We start from the raw sequence: 16,368 nt of genomic DNA on the forward strand, positions 1-16,368 counted from the left end.
AAGACAAAAAGAATAGCTTACTGCTTAATGCCCAAATCTTTCTTGCACTCAAACCAGGAGAACATGTGGGGACTAGCAAAGAGAATATTGGAAGAGTTGAGATATGAGAACCTGAAGAAGATCCCCAGAAAGCTAAATCTTGTCTCGAGTGGTAAGGCATATCATTTGCACAGTGAGAAAACTAGAAACAGTTCCCCAATTACCTGTAATTACTGTGCTGGGTTTGATTTCATATGTTTGTCACACAACCCTTGTATATACAGAGTGTTTGACAGGTTATTTTCCTATTAAAAGGGTTTCCTGTCAGTCTCTTAGTAAAAGCCTGTGAGTCACACCAAACATTTTCCAGTTCTGTACTTCTGATAAATGGCCCTACTCAAGCTGCAGACTCCACCTGCTGAATTCTCTACATTGGAGACACCAGCAAGCAGCGTGAGATCAGTCTCTTATCTCGAGTATTGATGTTTACACCTGTTTTTCAACAGGGAAAATGATTCCTGGCCAGTCAAATTAAGAAAACAACCTCTGAAAATGCAGTGGTGCTACATTAATCACTAGAGAAAATGGTTATTGCCTGGAATGTGATTTACAATAATCATAAGGTAGAATTGACTTTAACACCAATATAAATGAATAAATGTTATGTATATTTGCACATATCCTTGCTTGCTAATTGTTATGTTATTTTGTGGTCAGCTTTCTTAAATAGTTTAGGCAAACTGGAGGTAATGAATAGATTCTAAATTTAAGAATAAATACGTATAATTTTAACTTATGGTAGTCTAAAATAGAAAATAATACAATAGTTTCCGAAATCATTTACTCATTAGAATCTCAAAATATACACATTTCATCAGTGCAAAGGCCCGTAACTTCCAGAGTGTCAAATACAAGATCAAATAATAACATTACTTTAAAACCCCATGTACAGTTCCTAATATTACCAAAATTACCACATATTGTAAAATACAGGTCAGTGGGCTAGAATAGTACTACTTTAAATCATATTCTAGGAAGAAGAGTAGCCTTTGAACTTTAATCTCTCACTTTATTATTAAAAACTGGAATATAAGTAACAAGATTTGGTTCATTCGTTTATTAAAGAAAACACTATTTTAATTTTTTCTTTATTCCATGTTAACAAGAATAGAAATTCTGAGTTATTTGGGGTCTATATATTTTCAAATCTTGTGTGTATGTGAAATCTTTTGTAAGCCAAAATGTCTCCTGCGTTCCTACAAATGTCAATATGCATTAAACATGTGTTCCTTCTTCTGGGGCACTATATATAGAGTTTTTGAAAACTGGGTTATTGTAATAATTGAAATTCCCAGGATATTTTAAAATATCCAGATAGAGAATCTTACAAATCATTGTTGGTGGACAGTATAGCTCCTGTTTCTCTCCTTGTATCCTCTTCCCTTCTTCCTTCTTAAATTCACGAGGTTAAAATCAAATTGGCTGGTAACAATTTGGTAAAAGTGATTTGGTCAATACCAGATGTAGAAAGTAACATCTCAAAAGGAAATCTCTGTCAGTCACTGTTATGTATTTTTAACTGCCACCAGCTTATCATTTCCTGTGTTTTGGAATCTTTTCAACATGTTTTACATTTCCAATAACCTACTCCTTCTTTTCATCATTTATTCATGCTCAATTATTTCAACTCCATTGTAAGACTGTAAAAGGTGAAATAACCAACATATTCAGCTCTACAAGATTCAGTCCATTATTATTTTAGAATGTAATACTAGTTAGAATTTGTTGAAATTATCAAAAAGATTAAGAAAATTATATCATTTCTACCTTCTAATCAAACTTTCTCCTAGCTCTGATTTTAGTCTCCTAACTCTTGACAACAACTCCTTGAAGGAAAACACTCTGCTCCCTTTATTTGTAAAACTCCAGCACAGATTAAAAGACCAATAAATAATTTACTAAATAAATCTGTTATAGCATTATTAACATACATTCATTCTAGGAATGAGAAAATAAAACTTACTTGAAAGTATCAACTGTTATAGAACTAAAGGATTTCTATCAAAAAATCTATCCTTAGCCTCAAGATAAGTAGTTTTCATTTTCTGAAGGCAAATTTTCATGACCACAGTGTACTTTTCCTTTAGTAACTTTTATTATTACTGCATGTTTAAAGTCCATAATGTAATAGCTGTATTTTTTTGAGGACTCTGTACATGTAGATATCATATCTTGAACATTTGCATCCTCACCCTCACTCTATTCCTCTTTCACTTCTCCAGAAAGTCTGCCTTTAGGTCTCCTACCATTTACAACAAATATTTGTTCATCTTTTCTGCTACATTAAAAACATTGTGAGCCTGACCTAAGGTTGATGTTTTCGATGTCTGCTTATGAACTCTTCATTTTCACTTGATCTGAGACTTTCCAAGAAAGGGTGCAGGACCAAGCAGACTCGCAGAAAATCTGTTCAGTGGACATAAATCACAACCAACTTATGAGTTTATTATTATCGCCACTGAGTAATCTTGGAGTTTCCTTGTTTGTGAAATTTTGCCTATACATACACATAAATATGAATTAAACTACAGAAAAGGGAGGTTCTCCAGTTTATGTCTGAAACGTTCATTTTTACCTGCCCAATTGTTATTCTTGTTGGTGTAGAAATTAATAGAAGATTCTTGTTGGAACTGTCTTCCTAAATCCAAATGTGCAATTTTTAAGCAGAAATTTCAAAGGTCCAGGTTTGGCCAATTAATTTGGTGCTTTTTAGACACTGATTACAAGAGTGATGTTATATTTTATATAGAACGAGAAATAGTGCTATTAAGAGTTCTCCTCTTCCTTGTTAATTCCTGTTTTGAAGATCTATATCGTTTTTATTGCTTTTGTGTTGTTTTGCTTCTGTCTTTGTTGTTGCGATTTTGTTATTGTCTTTTCTCTTTAAAATAAAAAATAACTAAATAAATACTACCCAGAAAAGTATTAAGTCATTGAGAATCCCATACATTTTTAATCATTGTGCTATTATTACCAGAAATATTCTAATGAATATACTGGAGAGAAAATGCAGGCCATTAATTTCTCTTTTTTGAAAATTCCTTTTTCTATTTATTTAAAGAAAATAAATATAACAATTCATATGAAAGATGACCATGGAGATAAAAACAAAATTAAATGAATACTGGTGTGATATTAATTACTAAATATCATCTATAAAGGAAGATAATCTGCTTCATAGTGATAGTATAAATAATGTGCTTAATATAGCATCAGTTTTGGAGATATATATATTTTTCCTTCACAGATTGATATCATGTGATTTTTTTTGTTTGTTTGTTTTTGTTTTTCTCTGGTACCGGGAACCAAACTCACGACCTTGCGCTTGCCAGGCAGGCGCTTTTGCCGCTGAGCTAAATCCCCAGCCCCTAATAGTTTTTTTTTTTTTGTTTTTTTTGTTTTTTTTTTTTTTTTCCGGTACCGGGAACCGAACTCACGACCTTGTGCTTGCCAGGCAGGCGCTTTTGCCGTTGAGCTAAATCCCCAGCCCCCCCAGCCCCTAATATGTGATTAAGTAAAGACTATTTGAGGGGCTGGGGATTTAGCTCAGTGGCACAGTGCCTGCCTGGCAAGTGCAAGGTCATGAGTTCTACTCCCGGTACCGGAAAACAAACAAACAAAAATAAAACCAAAAAAACTATTTGAGCATAGATACTTAGATAACCATAAATAAAAATAAAATCAAATTGATGGGAAGTGCTATAAAATTTTATAAATATTAAACATAGGATATTTATTGGGAAACTTGAACTATTTACATCATATTTTGCCTCTAATTTCCACGTAATGAAAAGTTGCACTCAGTTTTCTTTAATTTTCCCTTGCAAAGTGTACTACTTTAACAAACCGTAATTATATTTGCCTCAAATTAAGAAATTTCATTAAAAATATTAGGTATAGTATTTAGAGTTTATGAAACAACTAACTTCATTATATTTTTTCTTTGATATTTAGGTAAAAGAAAAAGCTGGAAATTAATGTGTTATTTAGTAGATAAAAAGGTATTTTAAATTTGAACAGAAGAAACAATTAAATTTTATCTAGATATCAGAGAAATTATAAATTATATATAAATTATACATATAAAAATTAATTATAAGCAAAGAACATTTCAGTGCTAGTATCTTCATCACTAGCAATCAAAATAATGTTGATAATAGATCTGTTGGAATCCTATCTAATCTAATAACAATTTTTGAACTATTAAAAGTTTTGTTCACAACATGTACAAATATGGAACCCTAGTATCTCTGAAACCCAAAACCATGATTCTGTGTTTAAATTTGTTTTGTTAGCTGACTAAATTTCACTGTATATTTCATACTATATATCACTACATACTAATACAGCAAAACTTTTGAAATTATTTGATAATTTCAGATGTGATATTAAATAATTTCAAAGGATTTAATAATTCCATTTATTAAATTGAAATGTATATAGTATATATACTATGTAATAGCATATATGCTAATTATATAATCTATAACATTCTATTGCATATACTAATTATGCATATACATAATTATATAATTATGGATTATATAACTTGTGTACAGTATTTAACTTTGCATAATTTAATAATTTATATAATTTAAATTTATATCATTTTACTTATAAAATTCATGCACAAGTTTTTAACTTCTTTTGAGAAATGAACTATTCATCTCATATAAAAATACACATCCAAATGCACAGGTTTCTTTAATGGACAAATGTGAATATTTTCACTGATAGGACACTGAAAAATAATGGTTTCAAGTATGAAAATAGCTGCTTATAATTTTTCCTATTCATAAATTGTGAATTACTATGAATTAGACTTTTCATTTGGTACAGGTGTAAAGCACTCATAATGTAAAAAGTAAATTCTAGAGCATCTTAATATGTCAGAAAGAACTAGTAAATCTAGTCAATTGAACAATCGCCTGTTAGTGCAGACAAATTCTAAGTAGGCTGTAAAATGCATTCAAAAGTGAATATTGTGGTACAAAATGAATGCAATGCAAATATCACAGGTGATTTCTGTAAAAACCTACTCAACTCAAAGCCACAATTTCAGCTTGAACAACAACACTGTTGAACAAAAAAAGTAAAATCTGTGTTCAGGAATCATGACTAAACTTTCTTATGATAACATTTAGTCTATCCTCTCTCCTGCTCAGCCCACATGACTATGACATGGAGACTTCCACCCACCTTGGTTTGAGGCAACTGCTAGCTGGAGATTGCCTGTGACAGCAAGGGCAGAGATACTCAGATCATACACACCTCACTTCTCACCTTCTCGTAGTACCAGTTAACATAAGAACCACGGTTAACCTCAGTACATGGGGGAAATCTGCCAAGGCCACAAGTGCTAGAGGTTGTTTTACCTATACTCTGTGCTCTCATAACATTAGAATGCATCTCGAGTCATTACATTAGTTATTCTCTCTTCCACGCACCAGGCGACTCCTAGTTTAAACATGATCTCATTTATAAATTGTCATCCAATACTGCAGTGAATTAACATCTTCCTTCTCTACACTTGCAAGCAATATGCTCACACCATGATCCATGGTTACTATGTATCATATCACAACTGTGTTTATTTGTATTTCACTGAACAAACAGTATGCTCAGTCTTTGTTTTTATACAATGTCACTTTGGCTTAGAACAATATATTCTACCCTAACCCTTCAGGAGCTTTCCATCATAGAATTGCTCTCTTTTCTTGATATATCTAGTAAAATGCTATAGTCAAGACTCAGCCTAGGCTGTGGAAATAGCTCAGTGGTGCAGCACCTGCCTAGCAAGTGGGAGGTTCTGAGTTCCATTACTGATACCAAAAAAAAAACAAAAAAAAAAACAAAAAAAAAAACACGACAGCCTAACTGTTCTGGGAAAACTGCCTTTACCAAATCAAGTCCCAACGAGTTTCTCCTTCCTCTCAGTATCCGTCGTCCTCTAGCTGTGGTTTCCTCAACTCTGTTCCACCAGTGTCCCATGACTATGATGCACACATCCACAATGTGCTATTCCAGGCAGTGTGACTGTCACATGTACCCCATGAGCTGTCTTTCCCTCCTTCGGTGGAAAATATATGTCAAAATACTTGCTATGTCATAGCAACATTTTAAAATTGGTACTAATTTTTATGCTGAATATATAAATTTGATTTTTTAATCTCTTGTTAATAACAAAGTACCAACTTTGTATCAAAGCTCTTTGTGAAACCAGAGGTTGAAAACTGAGTCTATAATATTCACCAGACACTTATGAAAGTGGATTGGTTGCATTTATTTTTTTTCTGTGGAAAAGCATAAAAATATGTTCCATGGTATACTTCTGTGGTTCCTAAGAGAACTTATATAAATCTGTCATATGCTTTATAAATGCTACTACTGATAATAATGACAATATTAGTAGAGAGCATATGCATATGTTATATATATATATATATGTGTGTGTGTGTGTATATATTACTAACTAACCAAGCCTAATACATGGTTAAATATCTACAAAATTTTCCTTTCTATTTGTCATGTGAGAGATGAATTTTAGTAAGTCATTACTATAGAAAATAAAAATGCAACATTCTGAACAATCTTATATTCTAGATGAAGAGTTTCAATGTTTTCCAAAGTGCTTACGATCTAAATCATATCATCCAATTAAAAGTAATGGAAAAGTTTCCCTTTCTTTACATTCTAATAAAGGAAATAAAAAAATGCAACTACACTTTGTTATTGGAGCTTATTAGAGCACAACGGATCCCATATAACCCTGTCAGAATGAAATCAGTTTCAACAAGCACTGTATACAATAAATTGTGGAGCGGTACAGCACCTTTTTTCCAATAACGAGCCTTTCAGGTTAAACGTATGTTCTGTTCTCTACAAATGTGGTGTACAATAATTTCTAACTTGTCAACCTGTTTTATTTTGTGGCAGTTTCTCTTTTCAAAAATGGCATTCAGAGTGTATTTTCGAAGCAAAATTAGGTCTAAAGCGCCCCCGGAAGCCCAAGTTGCTTGTTTCTCTCTAAAGACTACTGTTCAAATAGGGAGAAAAACTGCTACCAAGTAGTCTGGAATCCCTAGGTATAATTCCTTCCTGTTGCACGTTGCTAACCTCCTTCTACCCCAGGGAGGTAACAAGGTGATCAACACACCCCACGAGTTATTAGGAGAGACACATAAGGGTTAGAACTGTATGGATAATAAAAATATTAAGGTATATCTTTTTGTTAGAAGGCAATCACATATCTTTACCTTAAACAATAGAAAATCTTTAATCTTTTACGGCTAATTCAATTGCTGCTGGAAGCAATAATAAGAGGAAAGTTGACTGTTTTTGCTTTTACCCGAGCAAGAGAAGAAAGATGTTTATCTGCTCCTAAAATGTTTGGCTCCATACAACAGGCTATTTGGCTTAGAGCATAAAAGTTGATAACAGCACTGAGACTCTTACCTAAATGACAGCCACCAGGTTCACAGGGCCTCAGCACAGCACTGCATGACTCTTTAAGAGTCATAGAGAAATCACAGATACTTTGTAAAAATGGAACTTTTCACAAAATAAGATTTGAACAAATTCCCTTCTATCTGTATGGTAGCTTCCATGGGCTTCCCATACTAAACAGAATCCTTATACAAAATAATAACAAAGCTACTCTTAAAAAGTGAAAATTGTTTCAATTTCAACCATAGGTGACAATTACAAAAAACTATGAATAAAATCAATGTGTTATTGGAAAAAATATTCATAGTTTTAAAAAATGCTTTTTTAACACTTCAAGCTGATAAAAGTACAGTAAAACTTAAAGTAAGGTAAAAACTGCTTTTGACATGGATGATCCTATATCCTTTGTCTATGTCAACATCTGAGGCTTTTCCTAAAAGAAATTTACCTTCATCAGATGATTCCAGGGGAGAATACTGTGACATTTATTTTTAAAAAGCCTAAATAAAATCTAAATATATAAATGAAAACTGTGATGTATGAGAAAAACTCTGATTGAGCAATCCAGATATTTTAACTTTTCATATAGGTTCTCTGCTGAAATAGTAGAAAGGCATTTTGCATATTATTTATTCTCTGTGCAGTTATGGTTCCTACTCTAAAAATTGAAGAGTTTATACAGGGTTATTTATATAGAAATTTTCAGACCACATTTTGACCAGTGCTGGATAACAACTGATCTTCTGAAAACAAAATATTTTCAGTCAAAAAATTATGTTTCTGAGTATGAATTTAAGAGCTACAAAGAATTTTAAAGATGTTGGTTCAGATTCAAAATGAAATGGTGTAAAATTATATGTTGTGTTAGATTTCCTCTTTCAACTCTAAGATAAACTTGTGCATCTGAAAAATCTTTATGATAACCTTAATGTGACAGAAATGTCAGGTTTAGGATACAAAATTCAGCTTACTGTCCACCCACGTTTAAATATAACACACTGTATTTAAAGTCTCTCTTGACTTTCTTATTTGACTCTGGTTTTGAGCATTCGTGTTTCATTAGGCAAATGAGCAATTTAACCCATGCTGGACTATAAATTGATGTTCCTGTATAGATTTCTCAATATATAATTTACTAGAATTATTTCCCATGTTTGTCTTTAATCACCTAGTTATTCAAAATATAAATTCTTTAGAAGATACAGCAGAATCTTTAATATAACTAACTTGCTCCACCTCTGTTGGGAGTGAAGTGAGTACCAGGAGATATAACCAGGATAATTTATCAATTAGAAGGTTTATATTTTAGTAAAATATCAGTTCCTTACATAAATCACATTTTAAATGAAAAGAATCTGGAAAGATTACCAATCTTTGTCACTCTTTCCTAAAATAGAATTAATATATTAAATAATAGGTTTTAAATTTAAGAAGAAATGGGTCTTTTTAAGTTGACAAATTTTCACTAAACTGAATTTGGAAAGCATTGAACAGAACTAATTTTAGTGAAGTCTAACTTTCACATACAAGTTTGTTGGTTTTCAAGTGTTAAAAGGAAATGAAATGTATTCAAATGCACAATATTGCAATAAGTGATTCATCAAATAAAAAGGAGAATATGAGAATGTTTCAAATATTGTTAGAAATTTACTTATCTATAACTTAAGAAAACTAAAAGTTTCTACTTGTAAGTACCTTTTGTACATGAGTATTAATGGGTAGATCCACCTATCTTTAAAAAACAATCCTAATAAATGCTAAAAAGAATATTAAGTAGAATAAATACCTGTTCAGTTTTATTACATTTAGTATCTCCTCTTAATGCTAGTTTCTAATGTTCAGAACTCTCGTGAGGACTGAAATCTTAATTTAAAAATGGTTATTCAATAAATGAAGCCCCATTTGGAAAGTAGTGAAAGCAATTGATAACCTTTGCAGACGATTATTTTAATTTGAAATATGGTCCTTAAAATGAAGTGAACATTATACCAAAGTAAACCGTGCTAACTGTAGTTCCTTATTCTCTTGTATCTATATCTCAGAATATTAAATTTCATCAGGGAGGCTTTAAAACATCTTTGACACTGCACCACGGTGAGACATCTGACTAAAAATACTAAACTTTCATTTTCATCATGACGTTTAGGTATGGTTAGGATATTCACTTGTTTGTTCAGATTAGGACCTAAGTGTACTTGGTGAAGCACTTCATATATATTATTAAGATAGCATTGTGCTGCTATATATATATATATATATATATATATATATATATATATATATGGGTTATACAGGGATCAGCTGGTTAGTGAAAGGGAAATACTCTAAGAAATACATATTTAGACCAACATTATTGTGAGAACACTGTAGATTATACTTTCACAAATCTACAAGGGAAAGGTCAATCATTTCTACAAGTTTCTCATTAAAACAAGACTTATGAGGTGGCTGCTGCTGGTGGTAGATCATGGCATATTGTTTTACAGTATTTTTTAATTAAAATAAGCAGAAGGATTATACTCTAAAGTAATGATAACAATGTAGTGCAGTTAATATTTAAATAAGCAAAACAGTCCTCATTATTACTATCAAGTCCATAACTTTATGGGCCACATTCTAAACTCACTAGAGAACATTGCGTATGTTTACATCAGCATCACCACTTGCAATTGAAAAATGCCATGTGCTGTGATGTTTTGATATTTTCGGTGCCATTAGGTGACAGAAATTTTTCACCCTATTTCAATATTATGAGAGTACTGTCCTATCTGCAGCCCTTCACTGACCAAAATAACATCAAATATATATGTAAATAAACAGCTATAATATCAAATAATAATAAACCCCCTTTAGAAAACCAAAATGAAGTGATGTGAGGCTGGAAACTACTTTTGATAGTAGTAGACCTAAAGGACCTCTTCAAGAAGACTAATTTAATCTGAGATTTGAATGACAGGATTCAAGCTTGCTAAGGCATTCCTGACAATGTTATTTTTCACTGTCTGCATAAGCATTCAAGCACAAAATCCCTAAAAGGGGAATGAATTTGATGTCTTAGACGAGAGGAAAAGTTCCAAGGAGACAGAGTGAGTATGTCCAGAGTGCTGAGAGATGCCACATAGGTAGGAAAGTAGCAACAGTATTAAATTGAGCATGTGGAATGATGAGAACTTGGGTTTTGCGTTAAGTGTGATGGAATTTCTTTAGGTAGTTTAAATAGGGAAAAGATGTGAAGGATTAAACAGTGAAAAGGTTTACATTTTTCAGTTGTGTAGGAAGCAGACTGAGGCAAGGAAATGTGGAAATGGAGGCCTTTGGAAAATGTTTCAATCTCAGAGACACAGAGGAAGATCAAGAGAAATGGGCATATTGGAACTCGGTTGGAAGCATACTGACGGCATTTGCTGGTGAGAGAAAAGAGGAACCAAGGATAGGTCTTATATTCTAAAACAAGTACATGAAATGTTGTTACAATGTTGTAAAAGCTGCACTATAACAAGCTGTAAAGCAGATTTATTTAAATTCTATATTGTCTGTTTCGACATCCCGTTTTATGTGAGAACTACTGCCGATGTTTCCACTCATGAACCGTCACATATTGCTTGAATTCTTGAACAAGTGAGCCAGTTAATGCACACATACACAAGTGGAAGCACTCTGCTTTTTTGTATAGATACAGCCAAGACTTATTTCTACATAAACAAATCTAGAAGGCCCACATGACATAGCTTCTATCCCTCCACTGGCTGAATTATAATGATACAACTAAGAGAAAATATTATACATGAAGTGAAAGAAAAGATCATGTGCTATGATGAAATTTTTGAATGATACACTCTTTCCTCTGTCAGGCAGGAACAAATTTTTTTTCTATCTGTATTTTAGAGAGGGGTCCAACTGACCTGCAGGAACATTTACTTCAAAGTGGTGTATCTCCATGACATTTTTACTGTGAGAGCTGAAGCCTTAATTTATCCACTTCATGCTCATCTTACAATGAAGACACGGCATCCAGCTCCAACACTGTACTGAGTATGCCCGTACATACGCCCTTTTAAATATCTTACAAAGCGAGCAGTATTCTTGTAACCACTGTTTTATTCCATCCCTCCTCTCTCTGTGGAGTTCAACAGCGTATTCATCCAGTCAGAGGTACGCCTTTCCTACAGGCATTAGAGCTTTCCCTATGTGCTCATGTGCAGAAATGATACATTTTATCTCAGAGATTAAAGAAAGTACTGTTTTAAGAATCGTCCAACTAGTTACTGCCTGGAAACTCTGAACCAGAGATGAGAGCAGCAACCATAGAGCTCACCCATTAACGCACTGTTTGTTGCTCCATATGGATGTCTTTCCTATCCTTTTCTTCCTACACCATACATTTTCCATCTATGCTTCTAAAGAAAACTGCTCCAAAGGAAAAATGCTCATTATGAATACACGGAATTAATTTACCAACTGGTAGGTCTGTTTCTAAGTGAGGGAACAGATTTTAGCTGAATCCCTTTTTAATGTCTGCGAGGCTGTACATCTGTCCATTATCTATGTTTCTTTTTCCTTCTCCACACCCACTGATATGAGTTCAAATATCCAGTCTTTTTATTCCCCAATGATCTGAAGGATCACCTTGCCTAATAGTACAACTCAACAAAAAATTCATGTAGCCTTCCAATGCAAAACAAAACAAATGTTTTGTTTCTGGATAATTGTAGTAGTAAATTCCTGTTATAAAAGCTGCCAACTTTTAGTTTAGTTATACATTTTCTATGAAGCACACAAATACTATTTTTATTTTATTGTAATGGGTGTTCATTAGCTTCTAGAATATTGCTAATGATGATATGGATACGTGTAAGATATGTCCTTGTAATAAAGGTGTGTCTAAGGCCATCATGGTGGCTTAGTTATATGATGATGTAAGTTTAAAAACAAATTTACAATATTATTTTGTGAGATTTCTAAACTGTTTCAACATTATGGCAATATTCATTCATGTATATACTATTTTGATAAATGGGAGATAAATTATTAATGACCCTAAAGTAGTTGTATTTATCTTGTGCATATAGGTTAAGTATTTGGAAGAGACAACAGATGGATTAGAAATATTTATTAAAGTTGAAAAGGCAACTCTCTATGACTCAATTAGCTTTTCTGATATGGTAAGCAAGTTAACTGCAGTGAAGAATCAGCACCCGAGGGGAAAAAGAACTTGCATTTTACCTCATGTCTGAATGAGGTACATGTTGGAATGAGCAGCAGAACTGGGAAGCTTGGTTTTCAGCAACAGTCAGTCTGTATATCTGATTGTACAGATTTTTATATCTGAGTATTTTTGCCATTAAATATTAATGAAATCTAAGCGAAATGGATATAGCAGTCTTCTGGTTCTTTAAAGCTCAAAAGGCACAGTTACTACCTTCATACCATTCATTAAACTGAAAAAAGATGTTTCTAGCAATCATATTATTACTATTACAATGTTTTAAAATTTAAAACATTTATTTTATAATTATTCCTATAAAATAACAGAAAAATACTGAAGGGAGATTTATGGCAACAAATTGGATGCAACTCTTCAGGAAGATGTGGAGTTGAGATGGCGTTTGTATAATGATACTAGTAGTATTATAATGTTAGTTAGATTTATAATGTATCTACATACCTGGTACTATGGTGGATACATCCACTTATGACATATGTCATTTATTTGTGAAGAAAACAGAAGCTTTATTACAATTTTTTGAAATTTCAAAGACTCAGAATACACTTATAAACTGTGATCATCTACATGATTATGTGACTACATAATTGTGTGACTTCTATTTTGTGTTATTATTGAGTCCATAAATTCTCTTACATATTAAACTACAGTCTTCTTGAATGCCATTCACCTTTGCTTCATAGTGTCTGCACTCAAGGTAATCACTAAATATCTATTTGCTGAATCAATGAATTGTTGTCTTGATTTCATGGGAACATAATGTTTCAAAAGAATTTAATTATGGCTGATGTTTTTAAATACATATATAACATAAAAATAGTAATATCAAGGAACTTCAACACTTTTATAAAGATACAAAGTACAACAAATGACTAGGCTTACATGAATTAAGTAGTATGGCTACTAATTTAATAGGTTAATTTTCCATTCATAAGTTTATTAATGTAATTGTCCATTTCTAGTGAACCCTCTACAGTGGAAATATTACATAGGTAAAATTTTTTACCTTACAGTTATTTGTATTCCATCTTTTGTTACCCCTTTCACTGATGGTGAATTTTAGACTAGCAGTTTTATTCAACCATCTGTAGTTCTAATGCTAAAGGTATATTTAGGAAGAGAAAAATTCCTGCATTGTAGGTAACTAAAAATATCAGCACTAATAACAATTGTATATAATTATATATATAAATTTATATAACTAAAAATATCAGCACTAATAACAATAATATACTTTCAAAGGTATATTTAGGAAGAGAAAAATTCCTGCATTGTAGGTAACTAAAAATATCAGCACTACTAACAATTAAATGTGGTAATATTTAAATAGTGCATTTCCATTAACACCAGAGAATAAAATGTAACCATTAGCATGGTATCTAGATTACACATGATTTCATGACAAAGGCCTCAGCCTTCTATTAAGGATCGGTAGAACCTAGGCAACCGTAGTAATCTCAGCCATGGGTCTCAGTTCATCAGAAAACCCTCTATGCTACAGCTATATTAAATTATCACAGCTAATGTGAAATCAACATTGGTGTAAAAGATGAAAGGGTAAAGTTCTCTCAAATGATCGCTTATCACTCCATTCCGAAATGCATACAGCCTTCATTATACATTGAAATGCCACTCAAATTTCATCATTTAGTGTGGTTTTGGAACAGTCAAACCATTAACAGAAGAGAGTAGCTTTTATATTTATACAACCAGTGACTAATGAAACATTATACTCACTGTGCAAAGGGGAACAAGAACTCTAGTTTGTAATGAACCCAATTGGAGCCCTTTTTAAACACAGTGTAATATGGCTTCACTGTTTCATTGAGCCTCTCATTACTTGTGTCAATAACCCTAGGTAAACTACTGTTGAACTTCACAGCATTTATCTAGCAGCATGAATAGCATTAATCTATGGGGTGCTTTCAATGAATTGGAGTTCAAAAAGCAAAGCCAAAAATGACTTCTTACAAAGTGCTCAGAGAAGTATTTATTAGAAATATGTCAACTGCCAACTACCTAAAAGTAGCTTAGCTATTTAGGAAACCATGCTGTTGACTAGCTTGTAAACACTGGGAAAGTATATGAATTTTCTCACTGGATTTACTTTTTAAAAAAGCAAGTGACATACTTTTTATCTGAGTATATTATTTCTTCTGTCACTTCCTTTCTAATTTTCTATATTTTTATGTTGTATTGCTTTCAATGCAATGTGACATGCTATACAACATACCTCTAGGTTGTCAGAGACTATTAGGTGAGAAAAATTCTTGGAAAATTTAGAGTGAATCAGATAGAATGAACATATGTGGACACATCTTCTAAACGTGCAGTTGGCCTAAAGCAGAAGCTATTCTTACCCCCTGCCAGAAGAATTCAATTTGTCATCTTGACACACCCAGTGGTTATTACATTCTCCCTAGCGGGAAGAATGGTAGGGATTGTCTACACAGGTTTACCACAGCAATTCCAGTTTATCATCCTAATTCCATTAGGTTAATCCTTTCCAAAGTTGAACTTTGGAAAGTTCTAGTATCTAGAGATACTAGAAATTTAACACGGCTCTACTGTTTTCCAGAGGTTTATATGTGGAGAGGATTCCCTGATTGCCCTTATTTGCCTACCATAGAAATGTGGTATTAAAACTATAAAGATCTTGCAAAACTATATAAACATAGCAATGTTATATATTTACTTCATACTTTAATTTTGCCAGCATCATAGCAAAATAAAGACTTTCAAAAATACATACATTAGATTAATTTCCTCTAAAATTAAATATCTTTGTGAAGATTTAGGACTGACTTTCCAAATTTTTTAAGAAAACTATAAAACACATCCATGATTAGTTTACAGTATTCTATTAGATTCATGGGAAAGAGAGCAAATAAATGCATTCTTCATGATTCCTAAGATTCAGTGGATTTATTACAGCACTTTGCTTTATCCAATAATGCTTATGTTATTGTAATAATACATAGACTAAAATAATTCTCCAAGAAAAGTTTCACTCTGTGAAACTCGTGAAGGAATTGTGATAGTCTGTCATGGGTTCTCCTGAAGATTCATAATGTTACCTCATATATATATAATAAATAGTGAGAAAGACTGCATTTAAAAATTCTGTCTAATTTTATTTATTGAAGAATTTATCAATCTCATAAAACTCAGCTTCATCTCACAGTATGTTAAAGCTATATTATGAATAACTACTATGAATTCTAAAGGCTGACAAAAAAGATGATTTTTTTACTTTGATAATTCTTCGCATTTTGTTATAGGTCAACAAGTTGTGAGATAAATGCTGTCAAGAAAAATATCTACAGAAATGTCAAATTATTGTTTATAACAAATTAGTTTATGTTTAATCATTTGATCAATCTTACATGCCTATATTTGTTTAGCTGAGTAACCAAATTGAAGATAACAATATGTAATACAATAACCATTGCTAATTTCCTATCACCTTGTCTAAAATTCTGTGTCATTGCTATTGTTTTGGTGTTGTTTTGTTTATCTCTGTTTGTTAATATGTTTTTATTCTTTTATCTTTAAAATAACAAAAGAAATGAATCATTAATATTTCACACATAGTGCTGCTTTTGCCATATTTCAGTGACAAACTACTTTTTTTTGGAGCCAGTTATAGTTTAAAGTAT

The 16,368-nt window shown here is 32.2% G+C and overlaps 1 protein-coding gene across 1 annotated transcript in view; it reads right to left on the reverse strand.

The window, feature by feature from the left end:
- Positions 1–16,368, reverse strand: part of Cadm2 (cell adhesion molecule 2) — a gene marked incomplete at its 5' end in the record, with an annotated part of 285,487 nt that overhangs the window by 71,487 nt on the left and 197,632 nt on the right. The gene's annotated exons all lie outside the window — the stretch shown is intronic.

Source organism: Chinchilla lanigera, unplaced genomic scaffold (genome assembly GCF_000276665.1).
Source record: "Chinchilla lanigera isolate Chin_1 unplaced genomic scaffold, ChiLan1.0 scaffold00006, whole genome shotgun sequence".
NCBI lineage: Eukaryota > Metazoa > Chordata > Mammalia > Rodentia > Chinchillidae > Chinchilla > Chinchilla lanigera.